The following is a 24,296-nucleotide window of genomic DNA, read 5'->3' as shown; positions in this document are numbered from 1 at the left end:
TAGACCACTTACATTTAATGTAATTATCAATATGTTTGGATTCAGGCCTACCATTTTATTATTTGTTTTTTTCCCCTCTGTTTTTTATTTTTTTGTTTCCTCATCCTTGCCTTTATTTTGGTTATTTGAACATTCTTTAGTATTCTCTTTTAATTTGTCCATTGCATTGTTGAGTACGTATTTTTGTAAATTTTAAGTAGTTTCCTGGCAATTACAACATGCATATTTAACCTTTCACAGTCTACTTAGAATCAATATGTTACCACTTCAAGTGTTTTGTAGAAGTCCTACCACAATGTGGGTTCCTGTACACTCCATCCTTTCTGTCGTAGCTCTCTTATGTAATACATTGACATAGCTGAAAACCCCATGAGACAATATTACAATATTTGCTTTAATCATCAAATATACGTAAAAGAACTGAAGTGGAGAAGAGTCTCACTTCCATATTTGTTGCTCTCCCATCCTAGGCCTCCCTTTTGCCTGAAGAACTTCTTTTACCCTTCTTTTAGGGTGTGTTTATAGCATAAGCAGGTGTGATGCAGTCAAGTGGCCTGTAAAGATGTGGCCCAGAGCCACCACTCCTTGCTGGTGTCCCCTCACAGGCCCCCTTCATCTCTGGGCCCAGCCTGTGTTTCCTGGTGCTGAGGGACCAAGCGTTTGCGGGTGAGCCTGCCTGGATGTGAGTAGCTGTGACCTAGCTGGGTGACAGCAGGCCACAACCAAAGGGACAAGCTGAGCAGGAGAGGTGGGACACTCCATGCACTGGTGCCAGGGGTAAAGTGGCAGTCATCCAGAGAGGACACTTCCAGGTGAAAATTTTAAAGGCAGAGCTGCTCTGAGCTGCTGGACCTGGGGCAGGACCTCTGAGCATATGTTCCTGAGCATGTGCGGTGGCCTGGCTGCAGCCTGATGGTCAGGGGTCTGGAGGCCCAGGGGACAGCCAGGTGGCTTACCTAGAAGGTGGACTCCCCTCAGGTGCTGGCTTCAGGGCAGGGGGGCCCAATGGCACATGGTAGCCCCTGGGAGGTGGAGCAGAGGGCAGGATGAGGGATGTGCATCCATCCTGTGGGGTAGGCCTTGGGATCCAGTGTGGACAGGATGCATGGCAGCCCCATGGACAGAGGTGGCCTGGGGGCCGGGCTATTGCACAGTACCACGGGGCATGGATGTCCAAAAAGTGGGGTCATGTGATGAGGAGGTGAGGAGCTTTGAGTATGCATTGCTTTTGTGTTTAATATGATTCAATTGTAAGGTTATGTGATTTGATTTTTAGTAATGGCTGTTTATCACCTGTCTGTCGAGATTCCTGAGAATGTGTTGCTCTCCATGGGGTCTAGCGCACAATTCATGGGGGTGGCTGCCATGGGGGTCGGCTGGTCCTGGCTGCAAGACAGAGCTGCTGGGGGGGTCCGCGGGCACGTGCACTTCGGGGATGCAAGAGGCCCTCACGTCTAGTTCCCCGCTCTGCAGGGACAGTGACTGGGGCTCCTCTGCTGACTCGCTGGGTCCATGGCCGGGTGTGATGACCACTTCTCCAGGACACATGTAGTTTCGTGTATGAGGGCCATGGTTTAATGCTGCTGTCCCAGCACCTATCGGAGGCCCCTGCTCTCCTTACAGCCAGGCCAGCTCCTAACCAGAGCAGGACAGGTCTGCCTGGGGACAACCTGTCTATGGTTCTCCGTGAGGTCCAGTGCCTGGAGCCCAGAGCTTCAGAGGCCCCAATGCCATCACTCGCTGACCGCCAGCCTCATCCTCATTCATTCATTGTTTTCATCAGCTCTCTTCCTAGCGTCCGCCGGGCACCCCTTCCTCTGGGAGCGTGAACGTGCGCACTCTGGGGCAGGACTCACGTCCTTACTGAGCCCTTTCAGCCACTGGTGGCCAGCACCCTGGAAGCCGATGGGCCATGGGCACCTCGAAACAACATCTGTGTCACCCTCAAAAGGCCACAAAATAACCCCACTGTGGATTCTAGTCGCACCTCTGTTTGTTGTGTGCACTTAAAGCAGTGGTTCTAAGACAAAACGTCCTTTATTGCGCATTTAGCAAAGTATTTGTGATCAGTATGTCAAATCCTACGCACATTATTTTTGTGGTAATTCAAAGTCAACCAGATTCAACCACTCTGGGTTGAATCCTGGCTCCTCTATGATGGGCTGTGGGAGTTTGGGCAAGTTTTTAGCCATTGTGCCAGCGAGTGGGGACGATGCTTGCCAGAGGGTGTCAGAGGAGTGGATGTGAACAAAGAAAGAGGCATCTGGGAAGAACTGATTGGTGCACGGTGACCATGGGAGTTAATTCCCCAACTAGAGGGCGTCTTCCAGCATATGATTTCCTGGATGTGTATGTGCTCTGTTCCAGGGGAGGTGGGTGACCCCTCTGGACACGCTGGGACACCTGCTTTTGGGGGCAGGGCAGGTACATCCCCGCTCCCTTTCCTCCCCCAGAAGAAGTAAACTGAAGGTCTGCTCAGTCAGCAGGAAGATGCCTGTCCATCTCCATATTCACCTAGGGCACCCTCTCCTGGAGGCAGGGCGGTGTCAGGTTGTGGTGCCCCAGGGCTGGTTGCTGGGCTCTGCTCAGGTTTCTCCCTGTGGATGGGGCCTCCAGCTGGTCACTGTCACTGGGGCGGAAGCGCCTCATGGTTGTAATTCTTCATTTGGAGTTTATCTGGTTGACGCCCATCACCCCTCTGCACAGTAAGCTGCAGGAGGCAGGAGGGTGCCGCCTCTTGGTGGGGGCCCTGCAGCCCTTCTCTCTGGCTTCTCTCGGTAGTTCTCTGCTCTTTTTCCCATTTGCATGTTTTATACTATTTCTCCCTCTTTCGTTGTTTCTCTCCCCAGGCCACCATTCGTGGGCCCCAACAGCCTTGTCTCTCCCACCAGCTTCTTTCCACCATCCTCCAAACCCCGAATCCTCAGAAAGCCCCATTCCAGAGCTGACAGCCTGGGTCTCGTCCTCCAGGGAGCCGTGGTGAGGCGGATGGAGGCCAGCTGGGGCCTCAGCCTGGCCAGGAGACCTCCTCCCTGACCACAGCTTTCTGAGGAAGTTGAAGGCTCCGTGGGACGACTCCCAGAGCGGCTGTGGTTTGGAAGCTGGAGTGTGGCAGGGACGGTGATGCCGGAGCCCAGCAGCCGAGCTCCACTCTCTGGAGGCCCTGGGCTGCACGAAGCCCAGAGCAGAGGGCGGCCTGCAGAGAGGGTCACCACGGAGGGGCACCAAGGCTGGCCAGTACTAGGCCAGGCTTCTGCCCTCAGGCCCAGCACCAGTGGTCACTTCAGAGTGGGGCTTCCTAGGTGCCCCCCCTACACACACAAAAGTTCCTACAGGCTCACCTGTTGTCCTCTCTGGCTCTTTGCGGCAGCCCTCCTCCCCCGCCCTGGAGTCTCGCCCCAGGACCACTCACTTGGTTGGTCCTTCCAGTGCCTGTGTCCCGACCTGTCCTGGCTATCGGGACCACTGCCCCTCCCTCCACACCCTTTGTAGGGGACCAGCCCCGGCCTGGCCTGGGCCACTGTTTTCTGATTTATCATCTTGGGGGGCAGGCACACCAGCAGTGAAGAAATTATTCAAGCTGATAACCATAAGCTCACCATGCTGAGTTGATTTGTTGCTGTGAACTCAGGACAAAATTCCTACCTGCACCCCATGCCCAGACCTCACTGGGGGGCATAACCAGGGACGCCGGGCCACACCCAGGACAGAGGCTGCCAGGCTCCCACCTATGGGCAGGGCCTCTACCCAGGCCAGCCCTCACCACAGAAAACCCAAAGTCCCTTTGGTGGGAATCTTCACAAACACAGCTATGTGAGATCATGTTCAAAACGTAAGGACACCCCTACTCTGGATGGGTGCCCACTCAGCACGTCTGGTGTCCCCAGATGGCTGGCACCTCCCAAGGTGGCCGGACCCTCTCTGTGCAGCTGATTGCAGTGAGAAGAGCTGCCTGGTCTTTACATGAGATATGTTTTCTATTGTTTTTCTTTTTAAAATTTACAGTGGTACCTCAGTTTTCAAACATCTCCATTGATGAACATTTCGGTTTAGGAATGCCGTAAATTTTATGGATCTATGGAATCATTAGATAGTAATCATTAGATGCTAAATTTTCAGTATTAGGGGTTGATTTTAAAGGTCTGGAATGGATTAATCCATTTTGCATGGTTTCTATGGGGAAACCATGCCTCGGTTTTTGAACGTTTCAGAACTCAAATGGTCTTCTGGAATGGATTATGTTCGAAAACCGAGGTACCACTATATTAAAAACTTCCAGCAGTCACAAATGCCTAACGCTGTCACCCCACCACAATCGGGACAAGAACGCACTCCCTCACCTGCATGCCCCTGTGGACACACAGTGCCCACCCCCCCTTTCCTGGGTGCCCAGAACGCATTCCGTCCCCACCTTTGGCCGGGTGTCTCTCTGAGGCCTGCTGTCTAGCTGTGGGGTGTGCCCACACCATCCCCTGAAGTCTTCACCCTGTGCTGTGCCAGACAGAGCCCGTGCTTATGAATCAGGCGGCTACACGCATTCTTCCTGTGGACGTGGGTTTTCCTTTCTTGGGACGACTCCCAGGCATGGGTGTGGAGGGTAGGGTCAGTGTGTGGTGACAGAGACGTCACAGTCCCATCTGCATGCCAACGCAGGTGACACCTGCTTCCTCTTGCGGGATTTGGTTTTTTAAATTGTAACTGTTCTGACAGGTGTGTAGTCGTGTCCCATGTGATTTTAATTTGCATTTCTCTAACAGTCAGTGATACTGGACACCTTTTCATGTGCTTGCCTGTCATCATACATTCTTTGGTGACACTTTTTGTAAACTACTCGTTTTTAAAAATTGTGTGCTTTTTGCCTTATTGTTGAATTTTAAGGGTTCCTTGGATACTGTGCTGCTGTCCTTGGTCAGATGTGAGGCTCACTACTGCTTTCACCCATCAGTGACTTGTCTTTTTAGTCCCTCAGTGGGGTCTCTCAGAAAGCAAAGTTTTTAACTTGGAGGAAGTACAATTTTTCTAGTCTTTCTTTTGTTGACCAGGCTTCTGGTGGCTTTTCTAAGGCTCATTACCTAATGTGGGGTCCCAAAGGTCTTCTTCTGTTTTCTTCTCAAAGTTGTACAGCTTGAAGTTCTGCGTTTGGGCGTTGGGTCCCTTTGAATCTCTCTGCATGGGTGTCAGAGGAGTTCCCCTCCCTTCTGTGGAGGGATGACCTCGGCTCCAGCACCACTCACTGGAGTCCTTCCTCCATGGACTTGCATTTCCATCCCCATCAATTGTTCCCATTTCCCAAGCAGAGATGGAAGTCTGAGTACAGCTCTGTGGGGCTTCTGGGAGGGCCAAGTCTGGGCCCAGTCCTGTATCTCCCTCCTGGGTCAGCAGAGGGCTGTCCCACCCTCCATGGACTCCAGGAATGAGTGGGGATGGGAACATGGGCTCCCCTCCCATTTTGAGGCCACCTGCCAAGAGCCCCTCCCCTCAGCACTTCTGAGTGGCCATCAAGTCTCCCTGCTCCACCTGCTCCACCATCCTCCTCAGCTGGCCCTGCTGGGCCGGGGTCCTCCTGCACCCAATTAGCAGGCCCTTCCGCCTCAGTGCTTTCCCAAACCCGCCTCTGCCAACCCACAGCTCGGCCTCGCCCCAGCCTGGGGGCAGCATGGCCAGGCCTCCTGCACCCCTGGAGGGTCCCCACCATTCACTGCACACCTCTGTGAAGGCCTCGCACAGGTTGGAGACCTGAATGCCCTCACTCAGCAGGCAGGTGGGGAGGTCACAGCTCAGCGGAGCCCCAGGTGCCTAGGCCCTCCGTCCTGACCAGAGGTTTCCTGTAACACTGGACATTTACATTGTCTCCAAAATGTGAGTAAATATTTACATTTCAGATTAATTCTTTGGTAAATATTCCTCAAAAGAGTTTCTGGTCTCCAGAGGAATGAATGACCTTTATGGCGGATGTTTGTGCCTATTTTTAAACTGAGATCTAACTTCCAATAGGAGAAAATGCAAGTCCCACTGCACAGCTCCAAGAGTGCTGCTCCCCATAGGCTCGCCCCCCCAGCCCGCACCCCAGCACCCTGGAGCAGCCCCTCTGCTCAGCACCTCGCCCCACATCCCGTCACCACGGCTCTCGGCGTTCGTTTAGGTTGCAGTGCGCTCCTGGTGCCCACTCCAGACTGTCACATAAAGCACCAGTTCTCTGCGTCTGGAGTCCATCGCTCAGCGTCGTGGGTTTGACACACGTCCCTTTATGGTGTTCAGTCACATTCCACTCTCAGGGCCTCACTTCATGACGTTTAGACTGTTTTCAGTGTCTGGCCTCGTGAACAATGGTGCAGGGAGTGCTGGTGTGTGCGTCGTTGCGTGGAAGTGGGTGCGGGTGTGGACTGGGCGTCGGCGTGAGCGTGTGCGTTTGTTGCACAGATACTGTGGCGTCAGCGTCACAGGAGCGGAAGGCACTCAGCTGGAACAGGCACAGTGAGCAATGGGCAAGCGGCTGGAACCCTCAGCCCTGCCGACAAAGTCTGGACGCCTGTTGGTCCATGTCCTGCCAACTTTGGCTCACTTTCAATCACTTCAGTGAGAGTTTAGTGATACCTCCTGGTGATTTTCATTTATGTTTTTCTGGTAAATAAATAATTTCAGACGGTTATGAGCCTTTTGGATAACTTCCTTGGCAGCCTAAAACAACACAAATCGGTTATCCTACATTTCTACAAGTTAAAAGTCCAACACAAGGTGTTGAGAGGGCGGTGTTCCCTGAGGCTCCAGGAGAGAATCCAGTCCCTTGCGGTTCCAGCGTCTGGCAGCTGCCCACCTCCTGGGTTCTAGCCTCCTTCCTCCTTCCTCTAAGCCGCTGGAGGTGGTCACATCGCTCGCTGGACTCTAATGTCTTCCGGATCCTCCCATCATGAGCACCCTTGTGATTACGCTGGGCCCTGGGGATAATCGAGGATCACCTTCCTCTCTTAGGTCAACTGATAAGCCATCTTAATTCCACATTCAACCTTAATTCCTCTTTGCCATGTAACCAACATATTCACAGGGATCAAATATGGACATCTTTGGGGAGCCGGGTATTTTCACTGAGTGCAGAATTCTAGCTTCACAGCATTTGCTTTTTTCTTTCATCACTTTAGAGATGTCATTCCACTCTCTTCTGCTTGCATTGTTTCTGACGAGGTCCATTTAAATTCTTACCATTGTTCCCCTATGAGTAATGTGTCTTTTTGCCTTGACTGCTTTTCATGCTTTCCCTTTATGTCACTGATTTTTAGCAAATCAAAAATGTTTAGCGAATTTGTATGTCACTGATCTGATTATGATGGACCTTGATGTGGTTTTCTTTGTGTGTATCCTGTTTGAGGTTTGTTGATTTTTTTTTTCATGTGCAAGTTTATAGTTTTTATCAAATTTTGGGATAAATTAATCCATTATTTATTCAAATGATTTTTCAGAATTATTTTCTCTCTTCTTCTGGAGGTTTGATTACATATATATTAGACCCCTTGATATTGTCTTGAAGGTAACTGAGACTCCATTATTTTTTTTTCCATTTTTAAAAATCTCTTCTTCAATTTGCATAGTTTCTATTACTATATCTTCTAGTCTGGTGATCTTTTGTTCAGTATGTTATGTGCTATTCCATCCATTCAGTGAATTTTTCATTTTGAATATTGTATTTTTAGCTCCGGAAATTCCATTTGACTCTTAAATATCTTCCATGTCTCTCATTGTGTTCATGTTTTCCTTTAAACTGTGTTCAGCTTACACCAACCCAGCAGTTCTTTGCCCAGCTTTGTGGAGAATCATGGTACTCATACACAATTTAGTATGCACCAGCATATTCAAGACTCTTTCTCAGTGTTCTGGGGATTTTTCTCTGCATAGCAAATTCTTCTCTGGAATTCTGCCCTGCAAATTGTTGCTGTCAGTCTTCCTGAACGCTGATATGTTCGGTTCTAGAACTCTCGTTTGCTTCTCTTTTTAAAGTTTGAATTTCTCTGCTGAAGTTTTCCATCTTCTCACCCATTTGATCTTTTCCCTTAAAAATTTTTACTTGTAATACTTATTTTAAAGTCCTTGTCTGGCCATTCCCACATCTTTGTCATCTGAGAGTTGACAATCCTCTGTTGACTTATTTTTGGTCTTGATTATGGGTCACATTTTCCTACCTCATCACACATCTCACAGTTTTTGATTGCACGATCTATGTTTCGTATAGAAGAACCATGGAGACAGAGTAGATGAAAGTGTCCCTTTCATCTACTGGGGTAAGGGGATAAGCTCTCACATATACAAGGAGTTGAGGTGGGTTTGAGTTTGGCTGCCTCTTTACTTAGTCTCAGATCTCATATGGTTTTGAGTATCTGGTGCTGAGCTCTGTCCCTTGTGACTCTATCTAGCAGGACCTTGATCTCTCAGCCCCATGAGATTACAAAGGTATTCCTGCCTTCTTTTCATCCCAAACCACAGCCTCCCAGACCACACATCATTAGCACAGCTCCTTCTTCTCTGGAAATCTGCTCTGCAAATTCTTGCTGCCTCAGCCTTCCTAACTCTGATATGACTCCTCAGCTCACTGAGACCAACATTTTCTGCTTGGCTTTCCTCTCCTTGCTCTGGAGTTCAGAAAGGCCCCAGGCAGTTGGGAGAACAAGCTTTGTGTTTGGTAATCCTTCAGATTTTGATTCTCATGCCAACTCACTCAGCCATTTGAAGGTTTGGGGTTTCTTTGTACCCCAAGAGAGTCCTTCTGCCTTAAGAGACGTGATTTCCATTTGCCTGGATTCAGATTTGAAAACGTGCTCAGGGAGAAGAGTGGCCATGCTTCCCCTAGTGAGGGCCCACCCCTGTCTGGAATTTCATTCATTTTGACCTCTTGTCTCCACAGCTGTGCCACGTTTTCACATTTTTGCTTCCTAATGTGTCCAGTGTTTTCTATTGTTACGGAAGAGGAATGATCTGTTGTGACCTTCGACATTCTAACTGGAAGCAAACACTGGGCATACACTTTTAAAATAATCTTGATACAGTTTCAATTGCTTTCAAGACTGAACTACTGTGTAGCCCCAACAGCAGTGTGCATGTGTATGTGTGTGCACCCATCTTACTGATTTTTTGCAAGCACTGGTATTTTTCATTGTTCTCTGTATTTTTGACTAAAAATAGATTTCATTTTTTCACATATTTAGTATGCTCTTCCATTTTTCTCTTAGTGTTTTTATTTACTTTTGGGGATCATTATACCTTTATTATTAGTTCATAGTGTCTCTATGTTTTGGATGTTAATTTTATCTTTAAAAATTACATGTGTTGTACATGAACACATGTTTATTGAAGAATGCTAAAACTCTGAGAGTCCTCTTTCTTGTAGCCTATTCTTATTTCTTTTTCTCAGAGGTGGCATCTTTTAACAATTTGACATGTATCTTTCCTATTTTGTTTTAATGCATTTATTTATACATAAATAGATCCAATATGTTGATATTCAATCACTTTTGTCCTGCAAAAATAATATTTTCGTATGATTTAATCAATCTAATGGCCAGCTTTAAAATCAAATTCCCATCCATTGCATATGGACAGTTCTCTGGCCTTTTATTATTTTGTATTGATGACTTTTTTTGTTATATGTAAGTATATATATCCATTTTTGTTTTATATATAAATATATATTTTGTTATATATAAATATATTGTTATATACATATGACAATAAATCTCCATTGTACCACCAAAATTTTTAATTAAATTATTTCCTTTTTGAATACATTTATGTTGCTTAGACATTTCTGCTACTATAAGCAATGACAACACAGTCTTCTTTGTGCATATATATGGTTCTTCTCTAGGAGATTCACTTGCTAGTGGCATTATATTCACATTATGCTCTTTTAATTTCTATACTTTTATATAGAAATTATTTCTCAGTTTTGATAACTGAGAGAGTAAGTTCTGTTTCAAAATTTTTTTGGCAATTGTTTTCTGTTTTCTCATTGAGATAAACTTGAGAATTAGCTTCTTAGTTTGGGATTACATCAGATTTATAGATTTAAATTTGATTAATAACTGATGTCTTTATAATGTTGAGTCTTCTCAACCAGGAAAGGTATGTTTCTTTATTTAGTTAAGTCTTTTATATTCATCGATAAAATTTGTAGGCCTTATACTTTTAAAATTAGATCTTATTTTATTTATTTATTTGCTATTGCAAATGGGATCCTTTTCTTCAATTATATTTTCTAATTTTGTATTTATAATTTTCTACATAGTTATCCAATATGTCCATGACTTTGGGTTAGGTAATCGTTTCTTAGATATGATACCAAAAACATGAATTACAAAAGAAAAAATAGATAAATAAACTTCATCAAAATTAAAAATGTGTTTCAAAGGACACATTAAGAAAACTGAAGCACAACCACAGAATGAGAGAAAACCTAAAATCATATATAAATAACTCTTACAACTCATAATAAAAGACAAACAATCCAATTAAAAAGTGGACCAAAGATTTGAATAGCTATTTCTCCAAAGAAGTCATACAAATAGCCAATAAGTACATGAAAAATAACTCACCATTGTTAGTCATGAGGGAACTGTAAATCAGAGCCACACAGAGACCACCTTAGGCCCACTAAGATGGCTGGAAGAAAGATATGCATATTATTAAGCATTGGTGAGGATGCAGAGCAATGAGAAGCTTCACACATTGTTGGTGAGAAATGAAGCAGCCACTTTGGAGAACAGTCTGGCAGTTCTTCAAGAAGTTAAGCATAGAGTTGCCATATGACTCAGCAATTCCACTGCTAGGTAGATACCCAAGAGACTTTAAAACAATGTACACAGAAAAACTTGCACACAAATGTTTATAGCAGCATTTCTCATAACAGCCAAAGAATGGAAAAAACTTAAATGTCCATCAATCGATAAACAAAATGTGGTCTATCCACACAATGGAATATTACTTAGCCATAGAAAGGTGTGAAGCCCTGACACATAGTATAACACAGACGAATCCTGAGAACATTATACTAAGTGAATGAAGCCAGACACAGAGGACCACATGTTGTATGATTCCTTGTACACGAAATGTCCAAAATAGGAAACAACACAGAGACAAGAAGTAGGTTAATAGTTGCCAGGAACCGGGGGAGGGAGAACCAGGAGTGACTGCTAATGGGTATAGGGTTCCTTTTTGGAGTGGTGAAAATATTCTGGACTTAGATTGTGGTGATGGTACACATCTCTGAATACACTAAAAATCATTGAACTGTACAGTTTAAAATGGTGGACTTTACAGTATGTGAATTATATCACAAAAAATTAGGTAGTCCTGGTTTAAAAAAAGAAAGGAAAAGAAAAATAGAATTTGCATATGTCCCCCAAGGTAATGTGGACGAGTCTACAAAACAGTATAAAAAATAAACTAAAAATAACCAGAAGCCCACCCAGCACCCCATCACAGCCACTTGTATTTCTGTGTATATCCTTCCATAATACTTCTATGAATGCATTTATCCATATATTGTTTATAAAAATGGTGTCCTCTGCGGGTACCTGTTTGTAACTTGCTTTTTTCTATGAAACAACATTAAATAATGTAAAACTCTTTTTTTTTAATGTAAAACTCTTTATACATAATATAAACCCTTTCATTTCAATAAATATATCTTGCTGTTTAAAAAAATAGATTGAAATGAGCACTGTTGGAGGACAGGCCCACAGCAGGGAGAAGGCAGCCTTCCTCGCTTTCTTTCCAAGCCCAACTGGCTTCAGTCTGCAAAGGGCAGGACAGACGTGGAGGGGAGGGCCAACCTGGGGGTGTGAGCTGGGGGGAGATGTATGTGGGGGGGAGGGGCGTGTGGGCTGGGGGAGGGTGTGGGCTTGGTGTGTGTGGGGGCTGGGGGAGGGTGTGGGGGTTGGGGGTGTGTGTGGGGGCTGGGGGGAGATGTATGTGGGGGGAGGGGTGTGTGGGCTGGGGGAGGGTGTCAGCTGGGTGTGTGGGGGGGTTGGGGGAGGGTGTGGGCTGGGGGTATGTGTGGGGCTGGGGGGAGATGTATGTGGGGGGAGGGGTGTGTGGGCTGGGGGAGGGTGTCAGCTGGGTGTGTGTGGGGGCTGGGGGAGGGTGTGGGGGTTGGGGGTGTGTGTGGGGGCTGGGGGAGGGTGTGGGGGTTGGGGGGGTGTGTGGGGGCTGGGGGAGGGTGTGGGGGTTGGGGGGGTGTGTGGGGGCTGGGGGAGGGTGTGGGCTGGGGGTATGTGTGGGGCTGGGGGGAGATGTATGTGGGGGGAGGGGTGTGTGGGCTGGGGGAGGGTGTGCGCTGGGTGTGTGTGTGGGGACTGGGGGGAGGGTGTGGGGATTGGGGGTGTGTGTGGGGGCTGGGGGGAGGGTGTGGGCTGGGGGTGTGTGGGGTGGTGTTGGGGTGAAGGTGTGGGCTGGAGGGGGAGGGTGGCCCCACCCAGAGCAGGTGCTGGCGCTGTCTCTGCGAAGGGGTGGGGGGTAGGGAGAAGACAGGGAAGGAGCGGGATTTACATTCCTGATTCTCTAGCGTGAGGGCCCAGCACTTCATATCTTCATTTTTCATGAACTAGGAGGATTAAAATGTCAAAACAGAAAAAGAATCCAAGTAATATTAGTCATAGGATGAGGCCCAACTGTGCGGTGTCCTGGGAGAAGGGATTTGAAAGAATACCGATTCACCAGCAGGAGACTGAGAATCTAAATATTTACGAGGGTCCGGCAGCCTCAGCGCCCCACGTTGAGAGCTGTACCCGCTCAGGGACCTGGGTCACCCGGTGCACCCGTCCTGGGCTCAGCCGGCAGAGGGCGGGGGGCAGCGCGTGCAAGGCAGGGCTGGGGGGGCCTTGGCCGGTCGGTCACCTGTTGTCGTCGTGCCCACGTGTGTGCATGTTTGCGTGGGGGCATGTAAGACAGACACGGGACAGGGAGAACCACTGAGGCAGAGGGACCGACCAGGGACGGACCGGAAGTGGATGATGGCCCTGCAGGCAACACCTGCGTCCTCACTGGGCGTGCGCAGTGTCCTGCGCGGCGGCGTCTGGGTCTGCGGGGACGACCCCTGCGTGCTCACACCGCACAGTGTGCATACACGTGGGTGACCCGTGGGGGACCCTGCAGTCCTTGATGCCTGCAGATGCCACCAGCGACGTGCATGGCGGAACACAGGGTTTGGGACGAAGGCGTAGGCTCCGGCTGACGTCCATGCCCGCAGCGCCGTGGCCTAACCCAGCCTGTCATCCAGGCCCCACGCCTGTCGCCTGGTGGAGCACTGGAGCGCGCCCGGAGGTCCCACCCTCAGCCAGGGCTGCTCCCTTGCTGTGTGCCTCGGTTTCCCTGTCTGTAAGGAGGGGATGATGACAGCATCCCTGCTTCTCCACCCCCCTTACCGCAGGTCGGGACCCAGAACCAGCCCTCGCAGCTCCACCCCATACCCACAGCGTAGCTATTATTCCCATGGCCACCAGGCCGGGAGTCAAGACCATGGTCATCGGGTTCTAGAAAGACCCTGCCAGCACTCGGCTCTGCTCTTCCGGGTCCCTGGCCTTGCCCAGCCTCCGGCCTCCAGCCCCTGTCCTGGCCTTGGGCCCTGGACCCTGGGCCTGACTGCTGTGGTTCAGGGAGGCACGCACTCACTCATCCCGAGCACGGAGGCCCCAGCACATGAGCGGGCAGCTGGGCGCACCCCAGCGATGGGGCTGCTTCCAGGAAGCAGGAGGTTCTCATTTGGGACATCTGCACCGGCAGGCGGGCTCCTGGCGGGCTCCTGGGGGAATCCCGCTGACAGCACCGCGTGGGGGTGGGGCCCTTGGGATCCTGGACTCGCAGCAGCAGAGACAGAGAGCAGCTGCGGGCGGGGCGCAGGAGCCCCACCCGCTGCCCCTTCAGAGGCTTTGCTTCGGATTCCGAAGAAATCTTTGTGCAGATGTGCTCTCCTCTGCGTGTTTAGAGTCAAGCGACATGTTACAGGGAAGGGCGGTGACTCCCAGACTTGACTCCCAGACCTCATGGCAGGGGTGCACCAGGGCCCGCGTGGGGAAGGGTGGCGTCCAGGTCCAGCCAAGGGTCCCAGCAGACTGGCTGAGCTGGACGTGAGGTTCTGCTTGTTCCCAAAGTGAGCAGTGGGGGAATGATGGGTGGAGGCCGGGACAAGGCTGGACCTCAGCGCCTTGAGGTCCCTTCCCTTCCCCCCATCCCGGGCCGCCTCGCTGGTCCCAGTGCTGGACCGGGGTCACTTCTCCACCCAGGGGCAGCAGGCAGCAGGCACAGCAGCTCCCACCTGGCAGAGCACGCCGCTCACCCGTCCTTCCTGGTCACTGTGGGTGCTGTCGCTGCTGTGTCCCCACATGAGCCCCAAACCCCTTCCAATCACTGGCTCTTTCCTTCTGCCAGGGCACCTAGATCACGTGAGGGCCCCTGAACTTCCCTACCAGCCTGACTCAGCCAGGCTCTCTGAAGTGTAGAGTGAGCAAGTAGGAAACCAAAAGGAAATCGCTGTTTTCAGCCTCGGCCTCTTCTGGGACGCTGGTTCACAGCCCCTCTGAGGGATACAGGCCCCAAAGCCCCTGAGGCCACCGGCCCGTCCCCATTAACCAGCAGTTGTAGAATAAGGAGCAACAACATGAATTTACTTGGGGTTTGTACACATTCCACTTTGCTTTCTGTTTAACGGGGTCTCCCTGTCCACCAGGCAGATGGTCCCCACAAAGCAAGACCCCCACAGTGGGAGCCCTTAGGGGGCATGGGCACAGGTGGCTGCCCATTCTCAACAGGAGGTGGTGTGGACCAGTGGGACCCCTGCTCCATCCTCATGTAGGGATGTGAGCAGTGGACCATGGGCTACCCCTGTTTTCCACAGGCTACGCCCGTTTTACCCCTGTTTTCCACAGGGGTACTCCCATAAAGCTGCCCCCCACCTGTGTGTCCTCTCTGAGGAGGCAGAATTTCTCCATTTGAATAGGTTCCCTTTCTTGGGGTCACCGTCTAGCCTGTGTGCATAGTCAAATCTCATCTCTCCCATGTCCTCACTTGGGGATTTCTAAAAAATTGGTGCTGAGGTGATTTGCATGACTAACCAGATGGACGCATGGAGGGGAATCAGAATCAGGCCCCTCCACAGGAGGTACACAGTCTTTAGACCCAAGGGCTACGGCACAGCCACTGCTGCTTTCCTCAATGTGACCTGTACGCCTCTCATCGGGACATTCCAATAGGCATCGGACATGCCTGTGGAATAAGGAGAGGGCAAAGAGAGCGGCCCACAAATGTTCTGAGTGCTGGTGGCAAAGAGACAATATGAGGTCATTCTACACCCAATATCTCCTGGTTTTTGTTGAAATTATCTGAGGTTTTGTATGTAAATGATGCTTTACTAGTAGTCATACCAAACCTAAAGATTAACTATATGATTTCTTTTAAAAATTTACTTTAGTCAAGTTTCATAACCAGGAAAACAGCAATTAATTAAATGCAACTCACCACTCTCACTAAGTTTTTACTTTTCACCAGTTTCTTTATATTGTGTCTTCCCTGTTTTTTTTATCCCTCAATATTATTTTATATTAATTTCAGGTGTACAGCATAGTGGTTAGACATTTATATAATTTAAGATGCAATTCCCCTGACTAGTCCCCACCTGGCACTGTACATAGATATTACCATATCTTTGACTTATTCCCTGTGCTTTACTTTACATCCCCATGACTATTTTGTAACTACCAATTTGTACTTTTTAATTCCTTCACCTTTTTCACCCTGCCCCCCAACTCTCTTCCATCACCCCAGCAAATCTAGTACCCACATGACACCATACATAGTTATTACAATATTGACTATATCCTTTATGCTATACCCTATGTCCCAATGACTACTGTGTAACAATCAATTTGCACTTCTTAATTCCTTCCCTTTTTACACCCACCACCGCAATCCCCCTCCTGTCTGGCAACCATCAAAATGTTTTCTGTACCTATGAGTTTGTTTCTGTTTTGTTTTGTTAATTTTGTTCTTAGATTCCACATATAAGTGAAATCACATTACATCTATCTTTCTCTGACTAACACTCCACTCAGCACAACACCTTCCAGGTCCATCCATGTTACTGCAGATGGCAAGAACCCATTCCCTTCCCTGGCTGAGCAATATTCCATTGTATATATGTACCACCTCCTCTTTATCCATTCATCCATCGACAGACACCCAGGCTGCCTCCACATCTTGGCCATTGTAAACAGTGCTGCAATGAACATATGGACGAGCACGTCCCTTTGAAGTAGCATTTTGGGTTTCCTCAGATAAATACCCAGAAGTGGGAAAACTGAGTCCTTCTTTGTCTCTTCTTATAGGTTTTGTTTTAAAGTCTATTTTGTCTGGTATAAGTATTGCTACCACAACTATTTTTGTGTTTTTTTTTTTCCATTTTCATGAAATAACATTTTCCACCCCTTTACTTTCTTTTTTTTTTTTTGGTGATTTTTTTTTAATTAATTAATTAATTTATTTATTTTTTGTTGAGAGCCCACTGGCCCATGTGGGAATCGAACCGGCAGCCTTCGGAGTTAGGAGCATGGCGCTCTAACCGCCTGAGCCACCGGGCCGGCCCTCCACCCCTTTACTTTCTGTCCGTGTGTGTCTTTCAATCTGAAGTGATGCTCTTGAAGGCAGCATATGTCAGGGTTTTGTTTTCTTATCCATTCAGCCACCCTATGTTTTTGATTGGAGCATTTAATCCATTTATATTGAAAGTAATTGTTGATAGATATGTAGTTATTGCCATTTTATTATTCATGTCTTTTATGTTATTTTTTTTTTTTTCTGTCTTAAAGAAGTCCCTGTAACATTCCTTTTAATACTGGTTTGGTGGTGATGAACTTCTTAGCTTTTCCTTGTCTGGGAAGCTCTTTATCTGTCCTTCAATTAAATGATAATTTTGCTGGGTAGAGTAATCTTGGTTGTAGATCCTTGTTTTTCATCACTTTGAATATTTCCTGCCAATCTCTTCTGACGTGCAAAGTTTCTGCTGACAAGTCAGGTGACAGACTTATGGGAGCTCCCTTGTAGGTAACTAACTGCTTTTCTCTTGCTGCTTTTAGGATTCTCTTTTTGTCTTTAATCTTTGCCATTCTAGTTATAATGTGTCTTGTTGTGGGGCTGTTTGGGTTCATCTTATTTGAGACTCTGTGCTTCCTGGGCTTTTATATCTATTTCCTTCACCAGGTTAGAAAGATTTCAGTCAATATTTCTTCAAAATGTTCCCAATCCCTCCCTTTCTCTCTTCTCCTTCTAGTACCGCTATGATGCAAATGTTGTTATACTTGATGTTGTCCCAGAGGTCTCTGAAACTACTTTTTTTTTTTTTTTTTTTTTTTTTTGCTGTTATGTTTGGGTGTTTTCTTCTACATTGTTTTCCAAACTGCTGATTTGATACTTTGCTTTGTCTAGTCTGCTGGTAATTCCTTCTAGTGCATTCTTCATTTCAGTTACTGTATTCTTCACTTCTGACTGGTTCTTTTTTTATGGTTTCTATGTCCTTTTTATGCTTGCTATCTCTTTGTTGCAATTCTCACTAAGTTCCTTATAACCATTGTTTTGAACTCTGTTTCTGGTGGGTTGTTTGCCTCCATTTTGTTTAATTCTTTTTCTGGAGTTTTCTCTTGTTCTTTAATTTTGGACATATATCTTTGTTTCCTCATTTTGGCTGCCTCCCTGTGTTTGTGTCTATGTATTAGGTAAATCTGCTATGTCTCCCGGTCTTGGTTGGGTGGCCTTATGTAGTGGGTGTGCTGTGGGGCCCCAGCATAGTCTCCCTGGTCACCTGCAGTGGGTGCTACAGAAATGTCCCTTGTGTGGGTTGTGTGTGCCCTTCTGGTATAACTGAGCCTTGACTGTTATTGAAACATCCCTGGGTAGGACTGACCCTCAGACTGATGGGCTGTGGGGTTTGCCCATGTCCACAGCCTACAGACTATTGTGTGTGGGGCTTACCCCACTGAGTGGGACTCACTCAAGGGGGCTCTGGTGCCTGTTGAGACTGCCCTTTGTTTATGCCACTTGTGGGGCTAATTGGGCGGGTGCTGTACTATGGTCTGAAGCCAACCTCCAAGTACGTTGGTTCTTGGGCATCTTAGGAGGGGCTCCCGTACAGGTCCAGGTCACCCACTGCCTGTGACTTGAGGGGGCTATCTGGTAGGAGCTACAAAACAATCCATGGTTGGTTGCTGCCTGTGCTGTGCCTAGAGGCATGTGGGAGAGGCCACGCTGGGAACGAGGTTTGATGCCACCAGTACTGGATCTGTGGTAGCTCTGCAAAAAGCCAGAACACTCCAAGGCTTGCTGCCACCTGCTAGCTTCTGTAAGGTTCAGCCACTGATAAAGCCTCCTGCATTCTGCCAGTTGGGGGGGGGCAGGGTCTCAGTGAATCAGCAGGGCAGAGTTGCAGAGCTCACCAGGCCAATCAGATTCAGACTTGGCCATAAATGTAGGGGGCAGGCTCAACACAGGAAAGATGGCATCCACCTGCCGGCTGCACAGGAGCAGGGTCCCACACAGGGAAAATGGGGACTGTCCTCCAGTCCTTGCCCCAAAGTTACATAACTCAGTCTCTCCGCATATGTCTCCAATATCCCCTGAGTCACTGTCCCTCCACCAGAGCCCAGGGTGAGTACCTGCAAGTGAGTCTGTATGTGGGCCCAGGACCTCTAGGATTCCTGCAGCCTTCTTTCCCACCCAGACAGTTGGAATTCCCACTGTTTTTCCAGCCAGATGTTGTGGGTGCTCCTCTTCCCATTATCAGTACTCCAGGCTGGGAAGCCTGGTGGAGGCTGGGGTCCCTTGCTCCTCCATAGGGAACTTCTGTGGCCAAGATATCTCTCCCAATTTTCAACCGCCACAGGTGGGTGTGGGACCAGCCCGGTTCGCATCTCTGCTTATCCTACCATTCGTGGCTTCTTCTTTATGTCCTTAGTTATAAAACTTCCGTTCAGCCAGACTTCAGATGGTTCTCCAGGTTGATTGTTGTATAATTTAGTTGTAATTTTGATGTGTTCATGGGAGGAAGCAAGTACAGCAGTTATCTACTCTACCATCTTAGTTTGTGTCTTGTGTCTTCCCCATTCTTGAGCTTCTGTTTTTTATTTATTTCTCCACCAGTTAAAACCAATATCTAACTGTCGAGCTGTGTGTGTATATGTGTGCATGTTTATATGTGGTGTGAGATAAGGAAGGATCTTTTATATGAAATATTTTGTGTCTGTTCTCTATACATCTTCATTTTTCTCTCCTATTTTTTCACTTTATATTCTCTTCTGTATCCTAGGTAATTTTCTTGAGCTTTCTTTGAAATGATCTGGTTTTCTGTAAAATCCAACTGCTTTTCATTCTCTGCATTTAAAAAATGGTGGAGTATGTCAAAGAATATAGAAACAATGTTATCACATTCATGGATAACCACCACTTAGGCTTAACATATGTTGGCATTTTATGTGTGTGCTTTCTATAAGAAACAAAACATTGTAGATACAATCAAGACTTTGTGTGTTCTTCACCAGTTCCAAAAGGCACTGGTCCCTTAGAGAAGCAATAATGATCCTGTTCAACACTAGGAGACATAGTAACTCAAGGTATCACAAGAGTAAATTAGAGAGAAAAACCCACACAATGATGATGATAATAGATGCAAAAACAACATTTAATAAAATTCAATACTTACTCAAAACATAAAATAATAGCAAGTAGGAATAGAAGGAAATGTTCTTAAACTGTTAAAAATTTAGAGTTAGCATCAAACTTAGTAGTGAAACTAGAAAATGTCATTGCAGTCAGGAGCAAGAGGATGTTGTCCACCCAGGCTGGGGTACTTCCCAGATGCCACAAGGTCTCCATCCCACTGTTTGCAAACAGTAACCCCCAAGTGAAGGGATGTGGTTATTTGAGAGTGAGAGAGGGTGGGATTGTTCTGTCCTTTCTCATCCCTGGTAATTTTTTTAAAAGGCTATTTTGACTAATATTAATATAGACATTTTTTTTTTGTTTAGTGTTTACTTGATCTGTATATTTTTTCTTTTTAGTTTTAGACTGTCAGTGTGGTTTATTTTAGGTGTGTGTCATGTAAACAGAACTAATATTATTTCATTTTATTTTCATATCGTCTACTGATCTTTATCCTTTCAATGAGTTTAATCCATTTACATTTATAGTAATTACAGACATATTTATACATTTTTTTTCTACCAACTTATTTTGGGTTTTCTATTTACTAGGGTTTTTTCCTATACTTTTTTCTTTTTTTCCTGACTTCTGATGGATTTGTTTTTTAAAAAGTTATTTTCCCCTTTCTCTGTTACTTTGAGATTTCTGTTCTTTCAGAGGTTACCTTAAAATTTTATTATACATTATACACTAGAAATTTTCTAAGAAAGTCTAAAGTTACTCAGTATTTTTAACCTTCTCCAGAACATGAAACCTTAGCATGATTTAACTGTCCATTGAACTGTGCCCCATCTTGTTATTATTGTCTGTTAGTTTAACCTTTTTAATAAACTAAACTTTTCAAACAGTAATTTATTATGGATGCCACAATTTAACCATTTTTCTTATAACTCATGCCATCTTTTCAGACACAGTATAGCAGGAATGGCTTGTGTCTGTTCCATGATGTCTGGGATCTCTGCTGAAAAGACTCAAAGTGCTAAGGTCTGGGTCACCTGGAAGCTTCTTCCCTCATATGCCTGGTATCTGGGCTGGGGTGACTCAGAGGATGGTCTCAACTGGACATGTTGACTGGGGCACCTACATATGGTCTCTCCGTGTGGTTTGGGCTTCCTCACAAGATGGCAGCTTTGAGGTAGTGTTCTCGCATGGTGACCAGAGCAAGTATTCTGCTCCAAGGCAGAAGCTGCATAGCCTTTTATAAAGGTCCAGTCTCAGACGTCACATGGTATCTATCGTTCCCATTGTACCTTTATCAGTGGAAGGAGTCACAAGCTCACTCAGAGTCAGAAGAGAGGGTCACAAACTGCCACCTTCTGATGGAAGATGTGCCAAAGAACTTGCATCCATGTTTTAAAACTGCTACAGTCTTTCTCTAGACAAAAGTTATTTATATTCCTCCCTTAAGCAAAATATACTCATTTCCTCCCAAGACTTCCCCAGATAGTTTCATATTATTATGGTTTCAGGCACATGTTCAAAGTCAAGTATCTTCTTCTCTAATCAAGTCCAGGTGTGACTAAAACTCCTCTGGTTTGGTTCTTTGGTAAAAGTTCCTCTTGTTCCAAAAAAAGATATAGATAAATTATCTTCCCCCTGCACACTCAGTATACAATGGTGACAGGGACAGGATCATCCACTCTTGTCAAAGAGCAATAAAATTGGAGGCACTCAGAGGTGGCTGGTTCATAGTGAGTCTGAACTCGCTGGGCTGGGCACCATCAGGGCTCCACACTCTTTCTGTGAGAGACTCTACTCCCTTAGCTCTCTTCTCTGCTCTCTTGACACTGAGTCATCCTTCATCTTCTATAAGAAATGACCAATGTCTGCAGATGAATGTTCTGGCCTGCTTCCTTCCTGTAGAAGTTCAGGAGCCCAAGGCCTCTTCTAACTTTGTACCACTCTGTTCCCTCAGGCCAAGATAATATATTCCCTTAAAAACATTGTGGGGTTCAATCTGTATAAACTGCATCAGAAAAAAAGCCATACCTAAGAACAGATCCTCCTGTCCCTTAGCCCCCTGTGAGGCTAATAGGACAGTGACCTTAAAATTCTTAGATCTCTACTGGTTAACATAGAAGTTCTGGAAGGCACACCTGTGAGACCCTTAGCTGTTTGTTTATTTGAAATGGTCTTTGAGACACTGCTTTTAATATTTCTGAGGCCTTAACTAGGCATTTTATAGTCACACCTTTGGCTTCATCTTTACTCTGAGACCACATTTTCTGAACTGTGACCTGGATTTGATCTTTATTTTTAAGATCTATACTACTTTGAGAGTCATTTTCTAGCAAGGAAGACTGTCCTTCTCTAATTTTTCTAAATTTCACTTGAAAAATAAAAAGCCTATTTTCAGTTCATCTCTTTCCTTTTGCATTTTTTTATAGGCAACTGGAAGAATTCAGGCAGAACCTTCAACAACCCTTTGCCTAGAAATCTCCTTAGCTAGATCATCACATTTATTAGGAACACATCCTATTTTCCAGGTTACTACAGGTGAGCATTGCCAAACTTTCCATGCTATACAACAAGTTCCCTTACCTCCAGCTACTAAGGACATTTTTATCACCTTCCTTGAAGCCCTAAGCAATAGTTTTCTTGATGGTCATAAGGGTTATGCTTGATACCTACTCTCCAAGTTAACAAACTTTTAATCTTGTTACAGCAACACCCAACTTCCAACTATGAAAATCTTAACGAGGCATTTTGTTGACACACCCTCGGTTTCATCTTTACACTTTCAGACTGTTCCCTGCAGTGCCCTGGGCTTTAGCTTTTTCTCCAAGGCCCTTTGTTGCTTTGAGAGCTGTTTGCTGCCTGGAAAGATTGTCCTGAGCACTCTTTTCTCTAAATTCTACCTGAAAACTGAGCAGTTCTTTCTTTTAGTTTACGTCTCTACACCTGATTGTTTTTGTTATACCCTCACTCTTGAATAAAATCTTAGCTAGGTATAAAATCCTAGACTGTTAGTTGGAGCTGTTTCTCCATTATTCTCTTGATTCTGTTAATCTTGGTGAGAAGTCTGATTTTAGTTTGTTCCTTTGCAGTTTTCCTGTCTTCATCCCTGAAGTTCTGTAGTTATACTATGTTATGTCTGGGGGATAGACATTTTCTCTGCTTGAAATTTGGCCTCTGCAAAGAGAGGGAGTGAGTCCCTTGAGACCACACAGAATGTTGGCACCTGAGCCAGAATGAGAACGTAGGCCTCTGGATTCCCCAGGAAGTGATTTTCCAGTCCTGCCTTCTTCCCATGTGAGTGTGGTCTGTTCTCTGCATCTATGGCTGTCTTAGGTAATGTGGAAGGGCAAGCAACCAGGGAGTTCACTTCCATGATGATGTTCTTTCTTCCCTAATTGGAAGTACCTTCACTGAGTGCAGGGATTCTCTCTTCCCTTTTTCTTATCCTTGTTGACAATGCAGTGTCATGGGGTATGTATGCTTATTTGAAAGAGAACAGACTTTGGAGCTGGGCAGACCTTGGTTGGAATCCAAACTGCCACTGATAATTGTGTGGTCTTGGATAAATTGTTATTGTCTCAGAGGCTTAATCTTCTCATTTGTAAATTGAAGGTATCACTATCTTCCTTATAGGTCATATGGAGATGTGTGGCAGGTGCTCAGTACCAGTCTGTGAACAGGTGGTTGAGGCTGGTGTTGGGGGACTGTAAAAAACAAACTTTAGAGCCACCCAGACCCACATTGTCAGGAGGAGGGAGAAGGGACTACAGATAAGAGGAGAGAGATTTGTTCTTCCTTGTACCCATGAGCATGCGCAGACTTGAGGGCACTTCTGGCTAGGAGATGAGTCAGGCTTCTCTTTGCACCACCAGGTGGATGGTGTTGCTGTTTTTGACGACCACCATCTTTATTTTTCTGAGAGTGAAAAAGATTTATAGAAGGAAAAAAGCCAGATACCCAGTCCCTGGCTTACTCTGTGAGTTCATTCCAGAGCCTCCCAGTAATGTTCCCCAGAAGTCTCTGAGCAAGTGCTGAAGAAGGGGGCTGACATTTTAGTATTTGGTGTGTTTTTGTTGGAGAATGGCAGTCTTCAAATAGATTTAGGTCCCTGCTATGAATGATTGCTTGTTGGCTTTGTAATTGCTTAAAATCAGGGTGCTGCTGAAGTGGATTAAAAAAAAATTTAGAATCTTTAAAAATTTTTTTCAGAACAAAGCATGTGCATTGAAGGGCTCTGAAAAGACAAATTAATTCACTAAAAATACAATGACTTAAACTTCTTGATGTAAGTATTTCAGGTACATTGTTGGTCTAGTTAGTTCTCTGTAATACTGGTGCTGTGACCCTTCTTAGGTTAATGACAACAAAGCTGAAGAAAACATGTGGCTCAGAGCAAAGGAAGAAACCAAATCTCTTCTTATGAAAATCCTGTCATGCCAGACAGTCTCCATCCAGCAGATTTCCCTGAAACGAAAGCTGTTTATAGAAGATGCCAGATCCTGGATCATGCTTTGAGAATGTTCCCTGAGTTCTGTGATGACCTTCCTGGGGTCACATCTGGCCGGGAGACCACATGCCAAACACTCCATATGTAGGGCTGAATTTGCAAGTGCATA

This window comes from Rhinolophus hipposideros, assembly GCF_964194185.1.
Source record: "Rhinolophus hipposideros genome assembly, chromosome: 2".
NCBI lineage: Eukaryota > Metazoa > Chordata > Mammalia > Chiroptera > Rhinolophidae > Rhinolophus > Rhinolophus hipposideros.
Note: the sequence above shows the minus strand (reverse complement) of the source record.